Genomic DNA, 24,510 nt, shown 5'->3' on the forward strand with positions numbered 1-24,510 from the left:
AAATGAGAAAGTAATGAAGGAAATGATAGCAAATATCAATAACACTGAAAGTGGGTTCTTTGAGAAGATTCACAGAATTGCAAAACCATTAGCAAGACACATAAAAAGAAAAGGGAGAAGACTCAAATGAATAGAATTAGAAGTGAAAAATGAGAAGTAACAACTGACACACAGAAATACAAAGGATCATGAGAGATTACTACAAGCAACCCTATGACAATAAAATGGACAATCTGGATAAATGGACAAATTCTTAGAAATGCACAACATGCTGAGACTGAACCAGGAAGAAATAGAAAATATGAACAGTCCAGTAACGAGCACTGAAATTTAAACTGTGATTAAAAGTCTTCCAACAAACAAAAGCCCAGGAACAGATGGCTTGACAGCCGAATTCTTTCAGATTTAGAGAAGAGGTAACACTTATCCTTCTCAAAATCTTCCAACATACACCAGAGAGAGGAACACTCCCAAAATCATTCTATGAAGATGCCATCACTCTAATACCAAAACCAGACAAAGATGTCACAAACAATGAAAACTACAGACAAATATCACTGATGAACTTAGATGCAAAAACCCTCAAAAGAAATACCAGGAAACAGAAACCGACAGCACATTAAAAGGATCATACACCATGAGCAAGTGGGGTTTCTTCCAGGCATGCAAGGATTCTTCAGTATACGCAAATCAATCAACGTGATACACCATATTAACAAATTGAAGAGAAAAACCATATGATCATTTCAATATATGCAGAGAAAGCTTTTGAAAAAATTCAACACCCACTTATGATAAAATCCCGGGAGAAAGTAGACATTGAGGGAACATTGCTCACCATAACAAAGGCCATATATGACAAACACACAGCCACATCGTCTTCAATGCTGAAAAATTGAAACGATTTCCACTAGTTTCAGGAGGAATACAAGGTTGCCCACTCTCACCACTATTATTCAACATAGTTTTGGAAGTTTTAGCCACAGCAATCAGAGAAGAAAAAGAAATAAAAATAATCCAAATCGGAAAATAAGTAATGCGGTCATTGTTTGCAGAGGACATTATACTATACTTAGAGAATCCTAAAGATGCTACCAGAAAACAACTAGAGCTAATCAATGAATGTGGTAAAGTAGCAGGATACAAAATTAATGCACAGAAATCTCTGGCATTCTTATACATTAATGATGAAAAATGTGAAAGTTAAATTAAGGAAACACACCCATGTACCATTGCAACAAAAAGAATAATATATATAGGAATAAATCTACCTAAGGAGAAGAAAGACCTGTATGCAGAATATGATAAGACACTGATGTAAGAACTGACAGATGTGACAAATCGATGGAACAATATACCATGACCTTGGATTGCCAGAATCAACATTGTGAAAATGACTCTATGACACAAAGCAATCTACACATTCAATGCAATCCCTTTCAAACTACCACTGGCATTTTAAACAGAACAAGAAGGAAAAAATTTCATAATTTGTATGGAAACACGAAAGACCCAGAATAGCCAAAGCAAACTTGAGAATGAAACATGGAGCTGGAGGAATCTGGCTCCCTGACTTCAGATTATTCTACAAAGGTACAGTAATCAAGAGAGTATGGTACTAGCAAAAAAACCCTGAAATATACATAAATGGAGCAGTATAGAAAGCCCAGAGATAAACCCACGCACATATGGTCACCTTGTCTTTGATAAACGAGGCAAGAATATACAGTGGAGAAAATACAGCCTCCTCAATAAGGGGTGCTGGACTAACTGGACAGGTGAATGTAAAAGGATGAAATTAGAAAACTCCCTAACACCATACAGAAAAATAAGCTCAAAATGGATTAAAAACCTAAATGTAAGGCCATACACTATCAAACTCTTAGAGGAATACATAGGCAGAACGCTCTGTGACATAAAACACAGCAAGATTGCTTTGACCCGCCACTTAGAGAAATGGAAATAAAAACAAAAACCCAAATTGGACCTAATGAAAGCTAAGAGCTTTTGCACAGCAAAGGAAACCATAAACAAGATCAAAAGAGAATTCTCAGAATGGAAGAAATCATTTGTAAATGAAACAACTGACAAAGGATTAATGTCCAAAATTTACAGACACCTCATGCAGCTCAATAACAGAAAAAACAAAAATCCAATCAAAAAATGGGCAGAAGACCTAAACAGAGATTTCTCCAAAGAAGACGTACCCATTGCAAACAAACAGATGAAAGAGTGCTCAACATCATTAATCATTGGAGAAATGCAAATCAAAACTACAATTAGATATCATCTCACACCAGTCAGAATGACCATCATTAAAAAATCTAGAAACAATGAATGCTGAAGAGTGCATGGAGAAAAGGGAACACGCTTGCACTGCTGGTGGGAATGTAAATTGATACAGCCACTATGGCGAACAGTATGGGGTTTTCTGAAAAATCTAAAAATAAACCTACCATAGGACAGAGCAATGCCACTACTGAGCACATACCACGGAAAACCATAATTCAAAAAGTGTCATATACCAAAATGTTCACTGCAGTTCTATTTACAAGAGCCAGGAGATGGAAGCAACCTAACTGTCCATCATCAGATGAATAGATAAAGATGTCGTACACATATACAATGGAAACTTACTCAGCCATAAAAAGAAACGATATTGAGTTATTTGTAGTGAGGTGGATGGACCTAGAATCTGTCATACAGAGTGAGGTAAGCCAGAAAGAGAAAAACAAATACCTTATGCTAACACAAATGTATGGAATCTACCAAAAAAAAAAAAAAAAAAGGTCATGAAGAACCTAGAGGTAAGACGGGAATGGAGACACAGACCAACTAGAGAATGGACTCGAGTCTGTGGGGAGGGGGAAGTGTAGGCTGTTACAACGTGAGAGAGTGGCATGGAGATATATACACTACCAAACGTAGAATAGATAGCTAGTGGGAAGCGGCCTCATAGCACAGGGGGATCAACTCAGTGCTTTGTGAGCACCTAGAAGGGTGAGATAGGGAGGATGGGAGGGAGGGAGATGTAAGAGGGAAGAGTATGGGAACATGTGTGTATGTATAACTGATAAATTTTGTTATAAAGAAGAAACTAACAAACCATTGTAAAGTTATTATACTCCAAAAAACATTACATTTTTTTCTTAAAATATATTTTATTTTAATAATTTTATTTTTTATCTTACTCTATTTTATCCTTTTTCTTTCTTACTTTCTAGTTTTCTCCATTTTATTCTGTGCCATGTGGATGAAAGGCTATTGGTGCACTAAGAGTCAGTGTTGTGCCTCTTAGGTGGGAGAGCCTATTTCAGGACGCTGGTCCTCAAGACACCTGTCAGCTCCATGTAATATCAAACGGGGGAAATCTCCCAGAGATCTCCATCTCAACATCAATGCACAGCCTCACTCAATGACCAGCAAGCTACAGTGCTGGACATCCTATGCCAAACAACTAATAGGACAGGAACTCAACCCCACCCATTATCAGAGAGGCTGCCTAAAAACATAGTAAGGTCACAGACACACCAAAACACACCACCAGATGTGGACCTGCGCACCAGAAAGTAAAGATCCAGCCTCATCCACCAGAACATGGGGACTAGTCTCTTCAACCAGGAAGCCTAAACAACACACTGAGACAACTTTAGCACCTGGGAACAGACACGAAAATTAATGGCAACTATGAACTTGCAGCCTGCAAAAAGGAGTCCCCAAACACAGAGAAGCGAAATGAGAAGACAGAAAAACACACAGCAGATGAAGGAGCAAGGTAAAAGCCCACCAGGCCTAATAACTGAAGAGGAAATAGGCAGTCTACCAGAAAAAGAATTAAAATAATGATAGTAAAGATGATCCACAATCTTGGAAATAGAATGGAGAAAATGCAAGAAACATTTAACAAGGACCTAGAAGAACTAAAGAGGAAACAAGCACCGATGAACAACACAATAAATGATATTAAAAATTCTCCAGAAGAGATCAATAGCAGAATAACTGAGGGGGAAGAATGGATAAGTGACCTGGAAGATAAAATAGTGGAAATAACTACTACTGAGCAGAATAAAGAAAAAAGAATGAAAAGAACTGAAGACAGTCTCAGAGACATTTGGAACAAAATTAAACTGACCATCATTCAAATTATAGGCGTCCCAGAAGAAGAAGAGAAAAAAATGGACTGAGAAAATATTTGAAGAGATTATAGTTGAAAATATCCCTAATGTGTAAAAGGAAATAGTTTATCAAGTCCAGGAAGCACAAAGAGTCCCATTCATGATAAATCCAAGTAGAAACACGCCAAGACACACATTAATCCAACAACCAAAAATTAAATACAAAGAAAACATATTAGAATTAGCAAGGGAATAAGAACAAATAACACACAAGCGATTCCCCATAAGGTTAACAGCTGAACTTTCAGCAGAACCTCTTCAAGCCATAAGGGAGTAGCAGAACATATTTAAAGTGATGACGGAGAAAAACCTACAACCAAGATTACTCTAACCATCAAGGATCTCATTCAGATTTGATAGAGAAATTAAAATCTTTACAGACAAGCAAAAGCTGAGAGACGTCAGCACCAAAAAACCACCTTTACAACAAATGCTAAGCGAACTTCTCTAGGCAAGAAACACAAGAGGAGGAAAACACCTACAATACCCAACCCAAAATAGTTAAGGAAATGGGAATAGGAACATACATATTGATCATTACCTTAAATGTAAATGGATTAAATGCTCCCGCCAAAAGACACAGACTGGCTGAAGGAATTCAAAAACAAGACCAATATATATGCAGTCTACAAGAGATCCACTTCAGACCTAAGGACACAGACTGAAAGAGAAGGGATGGAAAAAGTTATTTCATTCAAATGGAAATCAGAAGAAAGCTGGAATAGCAACTCTCATACCTGAAAAAATAGATTTTAAAATAAAGACTATTACAAGAGACAAATATGGACACTACATAATGATCAAGGGATCGACCCAAGAAGAAGATATAACAATTTCAAATATTTATACACCCAACATAGGAGCACCTCAATACATAAGGCAAATACTAACAACCATAAAAAGGGTAATTGACAGTAACACAATCATAGTAGGGAACTTTAACACCCCACTTTCATCAATGGACATATCATCCAAAATGATAATAAATGAGGAAACAAAAGCTTTAAATGATACAATAAAGAAGATGGACTTAATTGAGATTTATAGGACATTCCATCAAAAACCAACAGAATACACATTTTTCTCAAGTGCTCATGGAACATTCTCCAGGGTAGATCATATCTTGCATCACAAATCAAACCTCGGTAAATTTAAGAAAATTGAAATCATGTCAAGTATCTTTTCTGACCACAACGTTATGAGACTAGATATCAATTACAGGAATATATGTCAAGAATATAAACACATGGAGGCTAAATAATGAACTATTTAATAACGAAGTGATCACTGAAGAAATCAAAGAGGAAATAAAAAAATACCCAGAAGCAAACGACAATGGAGATACGAATACCCAAAACTATGGGATGCAGCCAAGGCAGTGCTAAGAGGGAAGTTTATAACAATAAAATCTACCCTGAAGAAACAGGAAAGATGTCAAATAAACAACATAACCTTGCACCTAAAGCAATTAGAGAAAGAAGAACAAAAAAAAACCCCCCAATGTTAGCAGAAGGAAGGAAATCATAAAGATTAGATAAGAAGTAAATGAAAAGAAATGAAGGAAACGATAGCAAAGATTAAAAATATTGAAAGCAGGTTCTCTGAGAAGATACACAAAATTACAAAACCATTAGCCAGACTCATCAAGAAAAATAGGGAAGAGATTAAAATCAATAGAATTAGGAATTGAAAATGAGAAGTAACAACTGACACACAGAAATAAAAAGGATCATGAGAAATTACTACAAGAAATGGTATGACAATAAAATGGACAATCTGGAAGAAATGGACAAATTCTTAGAAATGCACAACGTGCTGAGAATGAACCAGGAGGAAATAGAAAATAAGAACAGACCAATCACCAGCACTGAAATTGAAACTGTGATTAAAAATCTTCCAACAAACAAAAGCCCAGGACCAGATGGCTTTACAGGCGAATTCTATCAAACATTTAGAGAAGAGCTAACACCTATCCATCTCAAACTCTTCCACCATATACCAGAGGGAGGAACACTCCCAAACTCATTGTACAAAGACACCATCACTCTAATACCAAAATCAGACAAAGATGTCACAAACAATGAAAACTACAGACCAATATCACTGATGAACTTAGTTGCAAAAATCCTCAAAAAATACTAGCAAAGAGAATCCAACAGCACATTAAAAAGTTCATACACCATGACAAAGTGGGGTTTCTTCCAGGAATGCAAGGATTCTTGAGTATATACAAATCAATCAACGTGATTCACCATATTAACAACTTGAAGAGGAAAACCATATGATCATCTCAATATATGCAGATAAAGATTTGACAAAATTCAGCACCCATTTATGATGAAATCCCAGGAGAAATTAGGCATTGAGGGAACATTGCTCAACATAACAAAGGCCATATATGACAAACACACAGCCAACATTGACCTCGTTGCTGAAAAACTGAAACGATTTCCACCAGTTTCAGGAACAAGACAAGTTGCTCACTCTCACCACTATTATTGAACATAGTTTCGGAAGTTGTAGCCACAGCAATCAGAGAAGAAAAAGAAAGAAATTTAATCCAAACTGGAAAAGAAGAAATAAAGCTGTTACTATTTGCAGAAGACATGATACTATATAGAGAGAATCCTAAAGATGCTACCAGAAAACAACTAGAGCTAATCAATGAATTTGGTATAATAGAAGGGTATAAAATCAATGCACAGAAACCTCTGGCATTCTTATACACTAATGATGAATAATCTGAAAGTGAAATTAAGAAAACACTCCCATTTACCATTGCAACATATATAATATATCTACAAATAAACCTACCTAAGGAGACAATAGACTTGTATGCAGAATATTACAAGACTGATGAAAGCAATGACAGATGAAACAAATAGATGGAGAAATGTACCATGTCCTTGGATTGGAAGAATCAACATTGTGAAAATGACTCTATGGCACAAAGCAATCTACAAATTCAATGCAATCCCTATCAAACTACTACTAGGCATTTTAAACAGGACTAGAACAAAAAATATTCACAGATTTTATGGAAACACAAAAGACCCAGAACAACCAAAGCAAACATGAGAATGTAAAATAGAGCTGGAGGAATCAGGCTCCATGACTGCAGACTATTCTGCAAAGCTACAGTAATGAAGAGAGTATGGTACTGGCTCAAAAACTGAAATATACATCAATGGAACAGGATAGAAAGCCCAGAGATAAACCCACGCAAATATGGTCACATTATATTTGATAAATGAGGCAAGGATATACAGTGGAGAAGAGACAGACTCTTCAATAAGGGGTGCTGGGCTAACTGGACAGGTGAATGTAAAAGGATGAAATTAGAAAACTCCCTAACACCATACAGAGAAATAAGCTCAAAATGGATTAAAGACCTAAATGTAAGGATAGACACTATCAAACTCTTAGAGTAAAACATAGGCAGTACACCCTATGACATAAATCACAGCAAGATTCTTTTTCACTCATCTCCTAGAGAAATGGAAATAAAAACAAACAAAAACCCAAATTGGACCTAATGAAAGCAAAAAGCTTTTGCACAGCAGAGAAAACCATAAACAAGTCCAAAAGACAACTCTCAGAATGGAAGAAATCATTTGCAAATGAAGCAACTGACAAAGGATTAATGTCCATAATTTACAGCCACGTCATGTAGCTCAATAAGAGAAAAAGCAAAAATCCAATCGAAAAATGGGCAGAAGACCTAAACAGACATTTCTCCAAAGAAGATATACAGATTGCTAGCAAACCGATGAAAGAATGCTCAATATCATTAATCATTAGAGAAATGCAAATCAAAACTACAATTAGATATCATCTCACACTGGTCAGAATGGCCATCATCAAAAAATCTAGAAACAATGAATGCCGGAGAGCATGTGGAGAAAAAGGAACACTCTTGCACTGCTGGTGGGCATGTAAATTGATACAGCCACTATGGAGAACAGTACCCTAGGATCCAGCAATACCACTACTGGGCATATACCATGAGAAAATCATAACTCAAGAAGAGTCATGTACCAAACTGTTCACTGCAGCTCTATTTACAAGAGCCAGGAGATGGAAGCAACCTAACTGTCCATCATCAGATGAATGGATAAAGAAGATGTCATACATATATACAATGGAATATTACTCACCCATGAAAACAAACGAAATTGAGTTATTTGTAGTGAGGTAGTTGGATCTAGAATCTGTCATACAGAGTGAAGTAAGCCAGAAAGGCAAAAAGAAATACCATATGCTAAGACATATATATGGAACCTCAGAAAAAAAATAAAAAGGTCATGAAGAACATAGGGGAAAATGGGAATGGAGAAGCAGACCTACTAGGGAATAGACTGGAAGATGTGGGGAGGGGGAAGTGTAGGCTCTTACAAAGTGAGAGAGTGGCATGGACATATATATACTACCAAACGTAGAATAGATAGCTAGTGGGAAGCAGCCTCATAGCACAGAGAGATCAGCTCAGTGCTTTGTGACCCCCTAGAAGAGGGAGTTAGAGAGGATGGAAGGGAAGGAGATGCAAGAGGGAAGACATATGGGAACACGTGTATATGTATAACAGATTAACTTTGTTATAAAGAAGAAACTAACATATCATTGTAAAGTTATTATATGCCAAAAAAGATGTTAAATTTTTAAATAAACATTTTAATAACTTTTAAAAAACTTACTCTATTTTATTTTATTTTATCCTCTTTCTTTCTACATTTTCTCCCATTTAATCTGGGCCATGAGGATGAAAATCTGTTGGTGCTCTAGCAGTCACTGTTGGGCCTCTGAGGTGGGAGAGACTAATTCAGGACACTGGTCCTCAAGACACCTCCTAGCTCCAAGTAATATAAAACGGGGGAAATCTAGCAGAGATCTCTGTATCTACACCAAGTCCCAGCTCACTCAATGGCCAGCAACCTACAGTGTAGGACATCCTCTGCCAAAAGTCTAGCAAGACAGGAAGAGAAATCCTCCCATTAGCAGAGAGGATGGCTTAAATCATAATAAGGCCACAGACACCCCAAAACACACCACCAGAGGTGGACCTGCCTCATCCATCAGAACTCAGGGACTAGTGCCCTCAACCAGGAAGCCTTCACAACCCACTGACGCAACTTTAGCCACTGGGGACAGCCACCAAAAACAACAGGAACTATGAACCTGCAGCATGGAAAAAGGAGACCCCAAACACAGTAAGATAAGTAAAATGAGAAGACAGAAAAAAACACAGCCAATGAAGGACTATGGTAAAAGTACACCAGACCTAATAAATGAAGAGCAAATAAGCAGTCTCCCTGAAAAAGAATTCAGAATATTGAAAGTAAAGATGACCCAAAATCTTGGAAATAGAATAGAGAGAATGCAAGAAACATTTATCAAGGACCGAGAAGAACTAAAGAGGAAACAAGCAACAACGAACAACAAAATAAATGAAATTCAAAATACACTAGAAGGGAACAATAGCAGAATAACTGTGGTGGAAGAACAGATAGGTGACCTGGAAGATAAAATAATGGAAATAACTACTGCAGAGCAGAATAAAGAAAAAAGAATGAAAAGAACTGAAGACAGTCTCAGAGACATTTGGGACAAAAACTCACCAACATTCAAATTATAGGGGTGCCAGAGAAGAAGAGTAATAGAAAGGGACTGAGAAAATATTTGAAGACATTATAGTTTGAAAACTTATGTAATACAGAAAAGGAAATAGTCAAGTCCAGAAAGTGCAGAGAGTCCCATACAGGATAAATGCAAGGAGAAACATGGCAAGACACATTAATCAAACTATCAAAAATTAAATACAAATAAACTATATAAAAAACAGCAAAGGAAAAACAACAAATAACACACAAGGGAGTCCCCATAAGTTTAACATCTGATCTTTCAGCAGAAACTCTGCAAGCCAGAAGGGAGTGGAAGGACATATTTAAGGTGTTGAAGGAGAAAAACCTACAACCAAGATTACCCAGCAAGGATCTCATTCAGATTTGACGGAGAAAGTAAAACATTTACAGACAAGCAAAAGCTGTGAGACTTCAGCACCACCAAACCAGCTTTACAGGAAATGCTAAACGAACTTCTCTAGGCAAAAAACACAAGAGAAAGAAAACACCTACATAACAAACCCAAAACAGTGAAGAAAATGGGAATAGGAGCGTACATCTCGATTATTACCTTAAATGTATTAAATGCTCCCACCAAAACGCACAGACTGGCTGAATGGATTCAAAAACAAGACCAATATACATGCTGTCTACAAGAGACCCACTTCAGACCTAGGGAAACGTACAGACTGAAAGTGAGGGGATGGAGAAAGATAATCCATTTAAATGGAAATCAAAAGAAAGCTGGAGTAGCAACTCTCATATCAGAAAATTTACACTTTAAAATAAAGAGTATTACAAGAGACAAAGAAAGACACTACATAATGATCAAGGGATCGATCCAAGAAGAAGACATAACAAATGCAAATATTTATACACCCAGCATAGGAGCACTTCAATACATAAAGCAAATACTAACAACCATATAAAGGGTAATTGAGAGTAACACATTCATAGTACGGGACTTTAAAACCCCACTTTCACCAGTGGACAGATCATCCTAAATAAAAAGAAATGAGGAAACACAAGCTTTAAATGATACAATAAAAAGATGGACTTAATTTTGATGTATAGGGTATTCCATCCAAAAACAACAGAATAAACATTTTTCTCAAGTGCTCATGGAACATTCTCCAGGATACATCATATCTTGGGTCACAAATCAAGCCTTGGTAAATTTATGAAAATTGAAATCATATCAAGTATCTTATCTGACAACAATGGTATGAGACTAGATATCAATTACAGGAAAACATTTGTTAAAAATACAAACACATGGAAGCTAAACAATGCACTACTTAATAATGAAGGGATCACCGAAGAAATCAAAGAGGAAATCAAAATACATCTAGAAACAAATGACAATGGAGACACGAAGACCTAAAACTTATGGGATGCAGCCAAACAGTTCTAAGAGGGAAGTTTATAGCAATACAATCCGACCTGAAGAAACAGGAAACATCACAAATAAACAACATAAACTTTCACCTAAAGCTATTAAACAGAGAAAAAAAACCCCAAAGTTAGAAGAAGGAAGGATATCATAAAGGTCAGATTAGATATAAATGAGAAAGGAATGAAGGAAATGATAGCAAAGATCAATAACACTGAAAGCTGGTTCTTTGAGAAGATACACAAAATTGTAAAAGCATTAGCCAGACTCATCAAGAAGAAAAGGTAGAAGACTCAAATCAATAGAATTAGAAATGAAAAAGGAGAAGTAGCAAGTGACACAGAAATACAAAGGATCATGAGAGATTACTACATGCAACTCTGCCAATGAAATGGACAACCGGGAAGAAATGGAGAAATTCGTAGAGATGCACAACGTGCTGAGACTGAACCAGGAAGAAATAGAAAATATGAACAGACCAGTTACCAGCACTAAAATTGAGACTGTGATTAAAAATCTTCCAACAAACAAAAGCCCAGGACCAAACGGCTTCACAGTTGAATTCTATCAAACATTTAGAGAACAGACAACGCCTATCCTTCTCAAACTCTTCCAACGTATACCAGAAGGAGGAACACGCCCAAACTCATTCTACGAAGACACCATCACTCTAATACCAAAAACACACAAAGATGTCACAAAGAATGAAAACTAGAGACCAATATCACTGATGAACATAGATGCAAAATTCCTCAAGAAAATACTAGCAAAGAGAACTGACAGCACATTAAAAGGATCATACACCATGACCAAGTGGGGTTTCTTCCAGGAATGTAAGGATTCTTGAGTATGCACAAATCAATCAACATGATACACCATATTAACAAATTGAATAGGAATACCATATGATCATATCAATATATGCAGAGAAATCTTTCCACAAAGTTCAACACCCATTTATGATAAAAATCCAGGGTGTAAGTAGGCATTGAGCGAAAATTGCTCAACATAACAAAGGCCATTTGTGACAAACACACAGCCAACATTGTTCTCAAGACTGAAAAACTGAAACGATTTCCAGTAGTTTCAGGAGCAAGACAACATTGCCCACTCTCACCACGCTTATTCAACAATTTTTGGAAGTTGTAGCCACAACAATAAGAAAGAAAATAATCCAAATCAGAAAAGAAGAGATAAAGCTCTCACTGTTTGCAGACGACATGATAAAATACATACAGTATCTTAAATATGCTACTAGAAAACTACGAGAGTGAAGCAATGAATTTGGTAAAGTAGTAGGATACAAAATTAATGCACAGATATCTCTGGCAATCTTATACACTAATGAAAAATCTCAAAGTGAAATTAAGAAAACACTCCCATTTACCATTACAAAAAAATAATATTATATCTAGGAATAAACCTACCAAAAGAGACAAAAGACCTGTATGCAGAAAATTATAAGACACTGATGAATGTAATTACAGATGATACAAATAGATCGAGCAATATACCATGTTCTTGGATTGGAAGAATCAACATTTTGAAAATGACTCTATGACCCTAAGCCAATCTATAAATTCAGTGCAATCCCTACCAAATTACCACTGACATTTTAAACAGAACTAGAGAAACCAAAATTCACAACATAAACAGAAACACAAAAGACTTTGAATAGCCATAGCAATCTTTAGAATGAAAAATGGAGCTGGAGGTATCAGGCTCCTTGACTTCAGACTATACTACAAATCTACAGGAATCAAAAGAGTATGGTACTGGCACAAAAACTGAAATATACCACAGTCGAACAGGATTGAAAGCCCAAAGTTAAACCCATGCACATATGGTCACTTTATGTTTGACAAAGGTTGCAATAATATACAGTAGTGAAAAGACAGCCTCTTCAAAAATGGGTGCTGGGGAACCTGGAGAGCTACATGTAAAAGTATGAAATTAGAACAGTCCCTTACACCATACACAAAAATAAGTTCAAAATAGATTAACAACCTCAATGTAAGGCCAGAAACTATCAAACTCTTAGAGGAAAACATAGGCAGAACACTCTGACATTAAATCACAGCAAGATCCTTTTTGAGCAACCTCATAGAGAAATGGAAATAAAAACAAACAAACAAAAACCCAAATTGGCCCTACTGAAAGTTAGAAGCTTTTGCACAGCAAAGGAAACCATAAACAAGACAAAGAGACAAATCTCAGAATGGCAGAAATCATTTGCAAATGAAGCAACTGACAAAGGATTAATGTCCAAAATTTACAAGCAGCACATGCAGCTCAATAACAGAAAAACCAACAATCCAATCCAAAAATGGGCAGAACACCTAAACAGAAATTTATACAAAGGAGATATACAGAATGCCAACAAACAGATGAAAGAATGCTCAATATCATTAATTATTAGAGAAATGCATATCTAAACTAAAATTAGATATCATGTCACAACGGTCATAATGGCCATCATCAAAAAATGTAGAAGCAAGAATGCTGGTGAGCATGTGGAGAAAAGGGAACACCCTTCCACTGCTTTTGGGAATGTAAATTGATACAGGCACTATAGTGAACAGTATGGGGGTTCCTTAAAAATCTACAAATAAAACAACCATAGGACCCAGCAATCCCACTAGTGTGCATATACAATGATAAAACCAAAATTCAAAAAGAGTCATGTATCAAAATGTTCAAGGCAGCTCTATTTACAAGAGCCAGGAGGTGGAAGCAACCTAAGTGTCCATCATTGGATGAATGGATAAAGCAAATGTGGCACATATATACAATGGAATATTACTCAGCCATAAAAAGAAACGAAGTTGAGTTATTTGTAATGAGATGGGTGGACTGAGAGTCTGTCATACAGAATGAAGTAAGCCAGAAAGAGAAAAAGAAATACCGTATGCTAACACATATATATGGAACCTAAGAAAGAAAAATTAAAAAAGAAGGTTATGAAGCAACTAGGGGTAAAACTGAAAAGGAGGCGCAGACCTACAAGAATGGGCTTAAGGATATGGGGAGGGGGAGGTGTAGGGTGTTACAAAGTGAGAGAGTGGCAAGGACATATATACACTACCAAACGTAGAATAGATAGCTAGTGGGAAGAAGCCTCATAGCACAGGCAGATCAGCTCAGTGCTTTGTGACCACCGAGAAGGGGGAGATAGGAAGGATGTGAAGGAGGGAGGTGCAAGAGGGAAGAGATATAGGAACATGTGTATATGTATAACTGATTCACTTTGTTATAAAGGAGAAACTAACACATGATTGTAATGTTATTATACTCCAAAAAACATGTTAAATTTTAAAATAAACTTATAATTTATTTTAGTAACTTTATTTTTTATCTTACTCTATTTTACTTTATCCACTTTCTTTCTTTCCTTTTTTTTTCTTTTTTTTTTTTTTTTTTTTTTTTTTGCGTTACGTGGGCCTCTCACTGCCTCTCCCATTGTGGAGCACAGGCTCCGGATGCTCAGGCTCAGCGGCCATGGCTCACGGGCCCAGCCGCTCCGTGGCATATGGGATCTTCCCGGACTGGGACAAGAACCCATATCCCCTGCATCGGCAGGCAGACTCTCAACCACTGCACCACCAGGGGAGCCCTATCCTCTTTCTTTCTACTTTTTCTCCCTTTTATTCTGTGCCATGTGAATGAAAGACTTTGGTGTTATAGCAGTCAGTGATGTGCCTCAGAAGAGGGAGAGACTACTTCAGGAAACTGGGCCACAGGACACCTCCCAGCTCCATGCTATATCAAACGGGGAAAATCTGCCAGAGATCTCCATCTCAACACCAAGACCCAGCTTCACTCAAAAACCAGCAAGCTATACTGCTGGGCATCCTATGCCAAACAGCTAGCAAGACAGGAAGAGACACCCACCCATTAGCAGAGAGGCTGCGTTAAATCATAATAAGGCAACTGACACCCCAAAACACATGACCAGACGTGGACCTGCCAACCAAAAGAAAAGATCCAGGCTCATCGACCAGAATACAGGGACTAGTCCCCTCAACCAGGAAGCCTAAACAACCCATTGATGCAAATTTAGTCTCTGGGTACAGACACTGAAAACAACGAGAAGTATGAACCTGCAACCTTCTAAAAGGAGACCGCAAACACAGTAAGATAAGCAAAATGAGAAGACAGAAAAACAAACATCCAATGAAGAAGATGGTAAAAGCCCACCAGAGCTAACAAATGAAGAGGAAATAGGCAGTCTATCTGAAAAAGTATTCAGAATAATGATAGTAAAGATGATCCTAAATCTTGGAAATAGAATAGAGAAAATGCAAGAAACATTTAACAAGGACTTAGAAGAACAAAAGAGGAAATAAGCAATGATGAACAACAAAATAGATGAAATTCAAAATACTCTAGAAGGGAACAATAGCAGAATAACTCTGACAGAAGAACAGATAGGTGACCTGGAAGATAAAATAGTGGAAATAACTACTGCAGAGAAGAATAAAAAAAATAGAATGAAAAGAACTGAAGACAGTCTCAGAGACATCTGGGACAAAATTAAACTCACCAACATTCAAATTATAAGGGTCCCAGAAGAAGAAGAGAAAAAGAAAGGGACTGAGAAAATATTTGAAGAGATTATAGTTGAAAACTTCCCTAATACTGGAAAGGAACTACTTAATCAAGTCCAGGAAGCACAGAGAGTCTGATACAGGTTAAATCCAAGGAGAAACACGACAAGACACATATTAATCACACTATCAAAAATTAAATACAAATAAAACATATTAAAAGCAACAAGGGAAAAACAACAAATAACACACAAGGGAATCCCCATACGGTTAACAGCTGAACTTTCAGCAGAAACTCTGCAAGCCAGAAGGGAGTGTCAGGACATATTTAAGGTGATGAAGGACAAAAACTACAACGAAGATTACTCTACCCAGCAAAGATCTCATTCAGATTTGGTGGAGAAAGTAAAACATTTACAGACAAGCAAAAGATGACAGACTTCATCACTACCAAACCAGCTTTATAAGAAATGCAAAACGAAGTTCTCTAGGCAAGAAACACAAGAGAAGGAAAACACCTACAATAACTAACCTAAAACAGTTAAGAAAATGGGAATAGGAACGTACATATCAATCATTACCTTAAATATAAATGGATTAAATGCTCCCACCAAAAGACACAGACTGGCTGAATGGATTCAAATACAAGACCAACATATATGCTCTCTACATGAGACCCACTTCAGCCCTACGGACATGTACAATCTGAAAGTGAGGGGATGGGAAAAGATATTCTATTCAAATGGAAATCAAAAGAAAGCGGGAGTAACAAAACTTATATCAGAAAAAATAGACTTTAAAATAAAGACTATTAAAAGAGACAAAGAGGGACACTACATAATGATCAAAGGATCGATCCAAGAAGAAGACATAAGAATTGCAAATATTTATGCACTCAGCATAGGAGCACTACAAGACATAAGGCAAATACTAACAACCATAAAAAGGATAATCGACAGTAACACAATCACAGTAGGGGACTTTAACACCCCACTTTCACCAGTGGACAGATAATGCAAAATGAAAATAAATGAGGAAACACAAACTATAAAAGGTGCAATAAACAAGACGGATTTAATTTTGATTTATAGGACATTCCATCCAAAAACAACAGAATAAACATTTTTCTCAAGTGCTCATGGAACATTCCCCAGGATAGATCATATCTTGGATCACAAATCAAGCCTTGGTAAATTTAAGAATATTGAAATCATATCAAGTATCTTATCTGACCACAATACTATGAGACTAGATATCATTTACAGGAAAGATGTGTCAAAAATACAAACACACTGAGGCTAAACAATGCACTACTTAATAATGAAGTGATCACTGAATTAATAAAAGCGGAAATAAAAAATATCTAGACCCAAACGACAATGGAGACATGACAACCCAAAGCTTATGGGATGCAGCAAAAGCAGTTCTAAGAGGGAAGTTTATAGCAATACAATCCTACCTGGAGAAACAGGAAACATCTCAAATAAACAACATAACCTTGCACCTAAAGCTATTAGAGAGAGAAGAAAAAAAAAAAAACCAAAGTTAGCAAAGGAAGAAAATCATAAAGATCAGATCAGAAATAAATGAAAAAGAAATGAAGGAAATGATAGTAAAGATCAGTAACAGTGAAAGCTGGTTCTTTGAGAAGATAAACAAAATTGCAAAATCATAAGCCAGACTCATCAAGAAAACAAGGGAGAAGACTCAAATCAAAAGTATTAGAAATGTAGAAGGAGAAGTAAAAACTGACACACAGAAATACAAAGGATCATGAGCGATTACTACAAGCAACTCTATGACAATAAAATGGATAACCTGGAATAAATGGACAAATTCTTAGAAATGCACAATGTGCTCAGGTTGAACCAGGAAGAAATAGAGAATATGCACAGACCAGTCACAAGCACTGAAATTTAAACTGTGATTAAAAATCTTCCAACAAACAAAAGCTCAGGACCACATGGATTGACAGGCGAATTCTATTAAACATTAAGAGAAGAGCTAACACCTATACTTCTCAAACTCTTCCAACATATACCAGAGGGAGGAACACTCACAACCTCATTCTATGAAGCCACCATCGCACTAGTACCAAAACCAGACAAAGATGTCAGAAAGAATGAAAACTACAGACCAATATTACTGATGAACATAGATGCAAAAATCCTCCAAATAATACTAGCAAACAGAATCCAACAGCACATTAAAAGGATCATGCACCATGATCAAGTGGGGTTTCTTCCACGAATGCAAGGATTCTTCATTATATGCAAAACAATCAACGTGATACACCATATTAACAAATTGAAGGAGAAAAATGATATGATCATCTCAATAGGTGAAGAGAAAGCTTTCAACAAAATTCTACACCCATTTATGATAAAACCAAGAGAAAGGAGGCATAGAGGGTACTTTCCTCAACATATTAAAGGCCATATATGAAAGACTCACCGTCAACATCATCCTCAATGATGAAAAAATGAAACCATTTCCACTAAAATCAGGAACAAGACAGGTTGCCCACTCTCACCAGTATTATTCAACATAGATTTGGAAGTTGTAGGCACAGCAATCAGAGAAGAAAAAGAAAGATAAGTAATCAAAATTGGAAAAGAAAAAAATAAAGCTGTCATTGTTTGAAGAGGACATGATACTATACATAGAGAATCCTAAAGATGTTTCAAGAAAACTACTAGAGCTAATCAGTGAATCTGGTAAAGTAGCAAGATACAAAATTAATGCCCAGAAATCTCTGGCATTCTTATACTCTAATGATGAAAAACTGAAAGTTAAATTGAGAAAACACTCCCATTTATCAGTGAAACAAAAAGAATTATATATCTAGGAGTAAACCTACCAAAAATAGACAAAAGACCTGTATGCAGAAAATTATAAGCACTGATGAATGTAATTACAGATGATAAAATAGATGGAGCAATATACCATGTTCTTGGATTTGAAAAATCAACATTGTGAAAATGACTCTATGCCCCAAAGCAAGCTACACATTCAATAAAATCCGTATCAAACTATCACTGGCATTTTAACCCGAACTAGAAGAAAAAAAATTCACAATTTGTAAGGAAACACAAAAGACTCCGAATAGCCATAGCAATCTTGAGAATGAAAAATGGAGCTGGAGAGAATCAGGCTCTGTGACTTCAGACTGTACTACAAAGCTACAGTAATCAAGAGAATATGGTACTGGCACAAAAACTGAAATACACATCAGTGGAACAGGATAGAAAGCCCAGAGATAAACCCACGCACATGTAGTCACATTATGTATGACAAACAAGGCAAGAATATACAGTGGAGAAAAGGCAGCCTCTTCAATAAGTGGAGCTGTGGAACCTGGACAGGTACATGTAAAAGTATGAAATTAGAACACTCACTTACACAATATACAAAAATAAGCTCAAAATGGATTAAAGAGTTCAACGTAAGTCCAGACAGTATAAAACTCTTAGAGGAAAACATAGGCAGAACACTCTATGACATAAATCACAGTCAGATACTTTTTGACCCACCTCTTAGAGAAATACAAATAAAAACAAACAACAAAAACCCAAATTGGATCTAATGAAAGTTATAAGCATTTGCGCAGCAAAGGAAACCATAAACAAGATCAAAAGACAACTCTCAGAATGGGAGAAATCGTTTTTAAATGAAGAAACTGACAAAGGATTAATGTCCAAAATTTATAGGCAGCTCATGCAGCTCAAAAACAGAAAAAGCAAAAATCCAATCCAAAAATGGGCAGAAGACCTAAACAGAAATTTATCCAAAGAAGATACACAGAATGCCTAAAAAACAGATGAAAGAATGCTCAACATCATTAATCATTAGAGAAATGCATTTCAAAACTACAATTAGATATCATCTCACACTGGTCAGAATGGCCATCATCAAACAATCTGGAAACAAGGAAGCTGGTGAGCGTGTGGAGAAAAGGGACCACTTTTGCACTGTTTTTGGGAATGTAAATTGATACAGACACTATGGAGAACAGTATGGGGGTTCCTTAAAAATCTAGAAATAAAATTACTATAGGACCCAGCAATCTCCCTACTGGGCATATACCCTGGGAAATCTAAAATTCTAAAAGAGTCATGTATCAAAATGTTCAAGGCAGCTCTATTTACAAGAGCCAGGAAGTGGAAGCAACATAATTGTCCTTCATTGGATGAATGGATAAAGCAGATGTGGCACATATATACAATGGAATATTACTCAGGCATAAAATGACACTAAATTGAGTTATTTGTAGTGAGATGGATGGACCAAGAGCCTGTCATACAGAGTCAAGTAAGCCAGAAAGAGAGTAGAAAATACTGTATGCTAACACATATATATGGAACCTAAGGGAAAAAAAAAAAAAAAAAAAAAAGGTCATGAGGAACCTAGGGGTAAGACAGGAAAGGAGACTCAGACCTACTAGAGAATGGAATTAAGGATGTGAGGAGGGGGAAGTGTAGGATTTTACACAGTGAGAGAGTGGCATGGATATATATACACTACCAAATGTAGAATAGATAGCTAGTGGGAAACAGCCTCATAGAACAGGGAGATCAGCTCAGTGCTTTGTGACCACCTAGAAGAGGGAGGTAGGGAGGATGGGAGGGAAGGAGATGCCCGAGAGGAGAGATATGGGAACATGTGTATATGTATAACTGATTCACTTTATTGAATAAAAATGCAGAAACTAACACACTAATGTAAAGGTATTATGCTCCAAAAAAGATGTTAAAATTGTTTTTCTTAAAACATATTGTATTTTAATAACTTTATTTTTTTTTACCTTACTCTATTTTATTTTATTTTATCCTCTTTCTTTCTATCTACGTTTTCTCCCTTTTATTCTGTGCCATGTGGATGAAAGGCTCTTGGTGCTGTATCAGTCATGCTGTGCCTCTGAGGTGGGAGAGCCTACTTCAGGACACTGGTCCTCAAGAGAACTCCTAGTTCCATGTAATAAAAAACGGGGAAAATCTCCCAGAGATCTCTGTCTCAACACCAAGGTCCAGCTTCACTCAATGACCATAAAGCTACAGTGCTGGACATCCTAGGCCAAACAACTAGCAGAAAAGGAGCACAATCACACCCATTATTCTAGAGGCTGTCAAGAATCATAGTAAGGCCATAGACACCCCAAAACACACCACCAGATGTGAACCTGCTAACCAAAAACACAAGATTGTCCCTCATCCACCAGAACATAGGAATAGTCCCCTCAAGCAGGAAGCCTATGCAACCCACTGACGCAACTTTAACCACTGGGGACAGACACAAAAAACAACGGGATCTATGAAGCTGCCACCTGCAAAAAGGGGACCCCAAACACAGTAAGAAAAGCAAAATGAGAATACATCAAAATACACAGCAGGTGAAGGAGCAATGTAAAAGCCCACCAGGCCTAACAAATGAAGAGGAAATAGGCAGTCTACCTGGAAAATAATTCAGAATAATGATAGTAAACATGATCCAAAATCTTGGAAATAGAATAGAGAAAATGCAAGAATCATTTAACAAGGACCTAGAAGAACTAAAGAGGAAAGAAGCAATGCTGAACAACAAAATTAAAAATTCTCCAGAATGCATCAATAGCAGAGTAACTGAGGAGGAAGAACGGATAAGTGACCTGGAAGATAAAATAGTGGAAAAAACTACTGCAGAGCAGAATAAAGAAAGAAGAATCAAAAGAACTAAAGACAATCTTAGAGACGTCTGGGAGAAAATTAAATTCACCAACATTCAAATTATAGGGGTCCCAGAAGAAGAAGAGAAAATGAAAGGGACTGAGAAAATATTTGAAGAGATTATAGTTGAAAACTTCCCTAATACAGGAAAGGAAATATTTAAGCAAGTCCAGGAAGTACAGAGAGTTCCATAAACGATAAATCCAAGGAGAAACACACCAAGACAAATATTTATCAAAAATTAAATACAAAGAAAACATATTAAAAACAGCAAGGGGAAAAAAACAAATAAGAAACAAGAAAATCCCCATATGTTTAAAGCTGAGCTTTCAGCAGAAACTCTTCAAGACAGAAGGTATTGGCAGGACATATTTAAAATGATGAAGGAGAAAAACCTACACCCAATATTACTCTACCCAGCAAGAAGCTCACTCAGATTTGATGGAGCAATTAAAAGCTTTACAGACAAGCAAAACTTGGGAGACTTCAGCATGACCAAAACACTTTTACAACAAAGCTAAACGAACTTCTCTAGGCAAGAAACACAAGAGAAGGAAAACACATACAATAACAAACCCAAAACAGTTAAGAAAATGGGATTAGGAACATACATATCGATAATTACCTTAAATATGAATGGATTAAATGTTCCCAGCAAAAGACAAAGATTGGCTGAATGGATGCAAAAACAAGACCAATATATATGCTGTCTACAAGAGACCCACTTCAGACATAGAGACATGTACAGACTGAAAGTGTGGGGATAGAAAAAGACATTCCATTCAAATGGAAATCAAAAGAAAGCTGGAATAGCAACATGCATATCAGAAAAAATAGACTTTAAAATAAGGCCTATTAAAAGAGACAAAGAAGGACACTACATAATGATCAAGAGATCTATGAAAGAAGAAGATATAACAATTGCAAATATTTATGCACCCAACATAGGAGCACCTCAATACATAGGGCAAATACTAATTGCCATAAAAAGTGTAATTGATGGTAACACAATCATAGTAGGGGACATTAACACCCCATTTTCACCAATGGACAGATCATCCAAAATGAAATTAAATGAAGAAACACAAGCTTTAAATGACAAAAAAAAAAAAAAAAAAAAAAAAAACCAATGTGGACTTAATTGTGATTTTTAGGACATTGCATCCAAAAACAACAAAATACATATTTTTTCCCATTGCTCATGGAACATTCTCCAGGATAGAGCATATTGGGTCACAAATCAAGCCTTGGTAAATTTAAGAAAATTGAAATCATGTCAAGTATCTTTTCTGACAACAATGCTATGAGATTAGATATCAATCACAGGAAAAGATGTGTCAAAAATACACACATATGGAGGCTAAACAATGAACTATTTAATAACGAAGTGATCACTGAAAAAATCAAAAAATACCCAGAAACAAATGACAGTGGTGGCACAAGGGCCCAAAACTTATGGGATGCAGCCAAAGCAGTTCTAAGAAGGAAGTTTATAACAATATAATCCTACCTGAAGAAACAGGAAACATCTCAAATAAACAATATAAGCTTGCATCTAAAGCAATTAGAGATAGAAGAACCAAAACCACCAAAATTAGCAGAAGGAAGTAATAAAGATCAGATCACAAGTAAATGGAAAAGAAATGAAGGAAATGATAGTAAAGATCAATAACAGTGAAAGCTGGTTCTTTGAGAAGATAAACAAATTTTCAAAACCATTAGCAAGACTCCTGAAGAAAAGATGGGAGAAGACTAAAATCAATAGAATTAGACATGAAAAATGAGAAGTAACAACTGAAACACAGAAATACAAAGGATCATGACAGATTACTACAAGCAACTCTATGCCAAATAAATGGACAATCTGGAAGAAATGGACAAATTTTTAGAAATGCACAACGTGCTGAGACTGAACCAGTAAGAAATAGAAAATATGAACAGACCAGCCACCAGCACTGAAATTGAAACTGTGATTAAATATGTCCCCACAAACAAAAGCCCAGGATGAGATAGCTTGACAGGCGAATTCTATCAAATATTTAGAGAAGACCTAACACCTATACTTCTCAAACAATTCCAACATATACCAGAGGGAGGAACACCCCTAAACTCATTCTACAAAGCCACCATCACTCTAACATCAAAACCAGACAAAGATGTCACAAAGAAAGAAAACTACAGACCAATATCCCTGATGACCATAGGTGCAAAAATCTTCAAAAACAATACTAGCAAACAGAATCCAACAGCACATTAAAAGGATCATATACCATGACCAAGTTGGGTTTCTTCCAGGAATGCAAGGATTCTTCAATATATGCAAAGCAATCAATGTGATACACCATATTAACAAACTGGAGAAAAACCACATGATCATCACAATAGACGCAGAGAAAACTTTCGACAAAATTCAACACCCATTTATGATAAAACCCCAGGAGAGAGTAGCATAGAGGGAACTTTCTATAACATAATAAAGGCCATATATGACAAATACACAGCCATCATCGTCCTCAATGCTGAAAAACTGAAGTGATTTCCACTTGTTTCAGGAGCAAGACAAGGTTGCCCACTGTCACAAGTATTATTTAACATGGTTTTGGAAGTTGTAGCCATAGCATTCAGAGAAGAAAAAGAAATAAAAGTAAAACAAATCGGAAAAGAAGAAATAAAGCTGTCAATGTTGGCAGAGGACACGATAGTATACATAGAGAATTGTAAAGATGCTACCAGAAATCTAGTAGAGCTAATCAATGAATTTGGTAAAGAAGCAGAAAACAAAATTAATGCACAGAAATCTGTGGCATTCTTATACACTAATGATGAAAAATCTAAAAGTGAAATTAAGAAAACAATCCCATTTACTATTGTAAAAAAAGAATAATATATCTAGGAATAAACCTACCTAAGGAGACAAAAGAACTGTATGCAGAATATTATAAGACTCTGATGAAAGAAATTACATATGTTACAATTAGATGGAGCAATATACCATGTCCTTGGATTGGAAGAATCAACACTGTGAAAATGACTCTACGACCTGAAGCAATCTTCAGATTCAATGCAATACCTATC

Source organism: Globicephala melas, chromosome Y (assembly GCF_963455315.2).
Source record: "Globicephala melas chromosome Y, mGloMel1.2, whole genome shotgun sequence".
In the NCBI taxonomy this organism is placed as follows: domain Eukaryota; kingdom Metazoa; phylum Chordata; class Mammalia; order Artiodactyla; family Delphinidae; genus Globicephala; species Globicephala melas.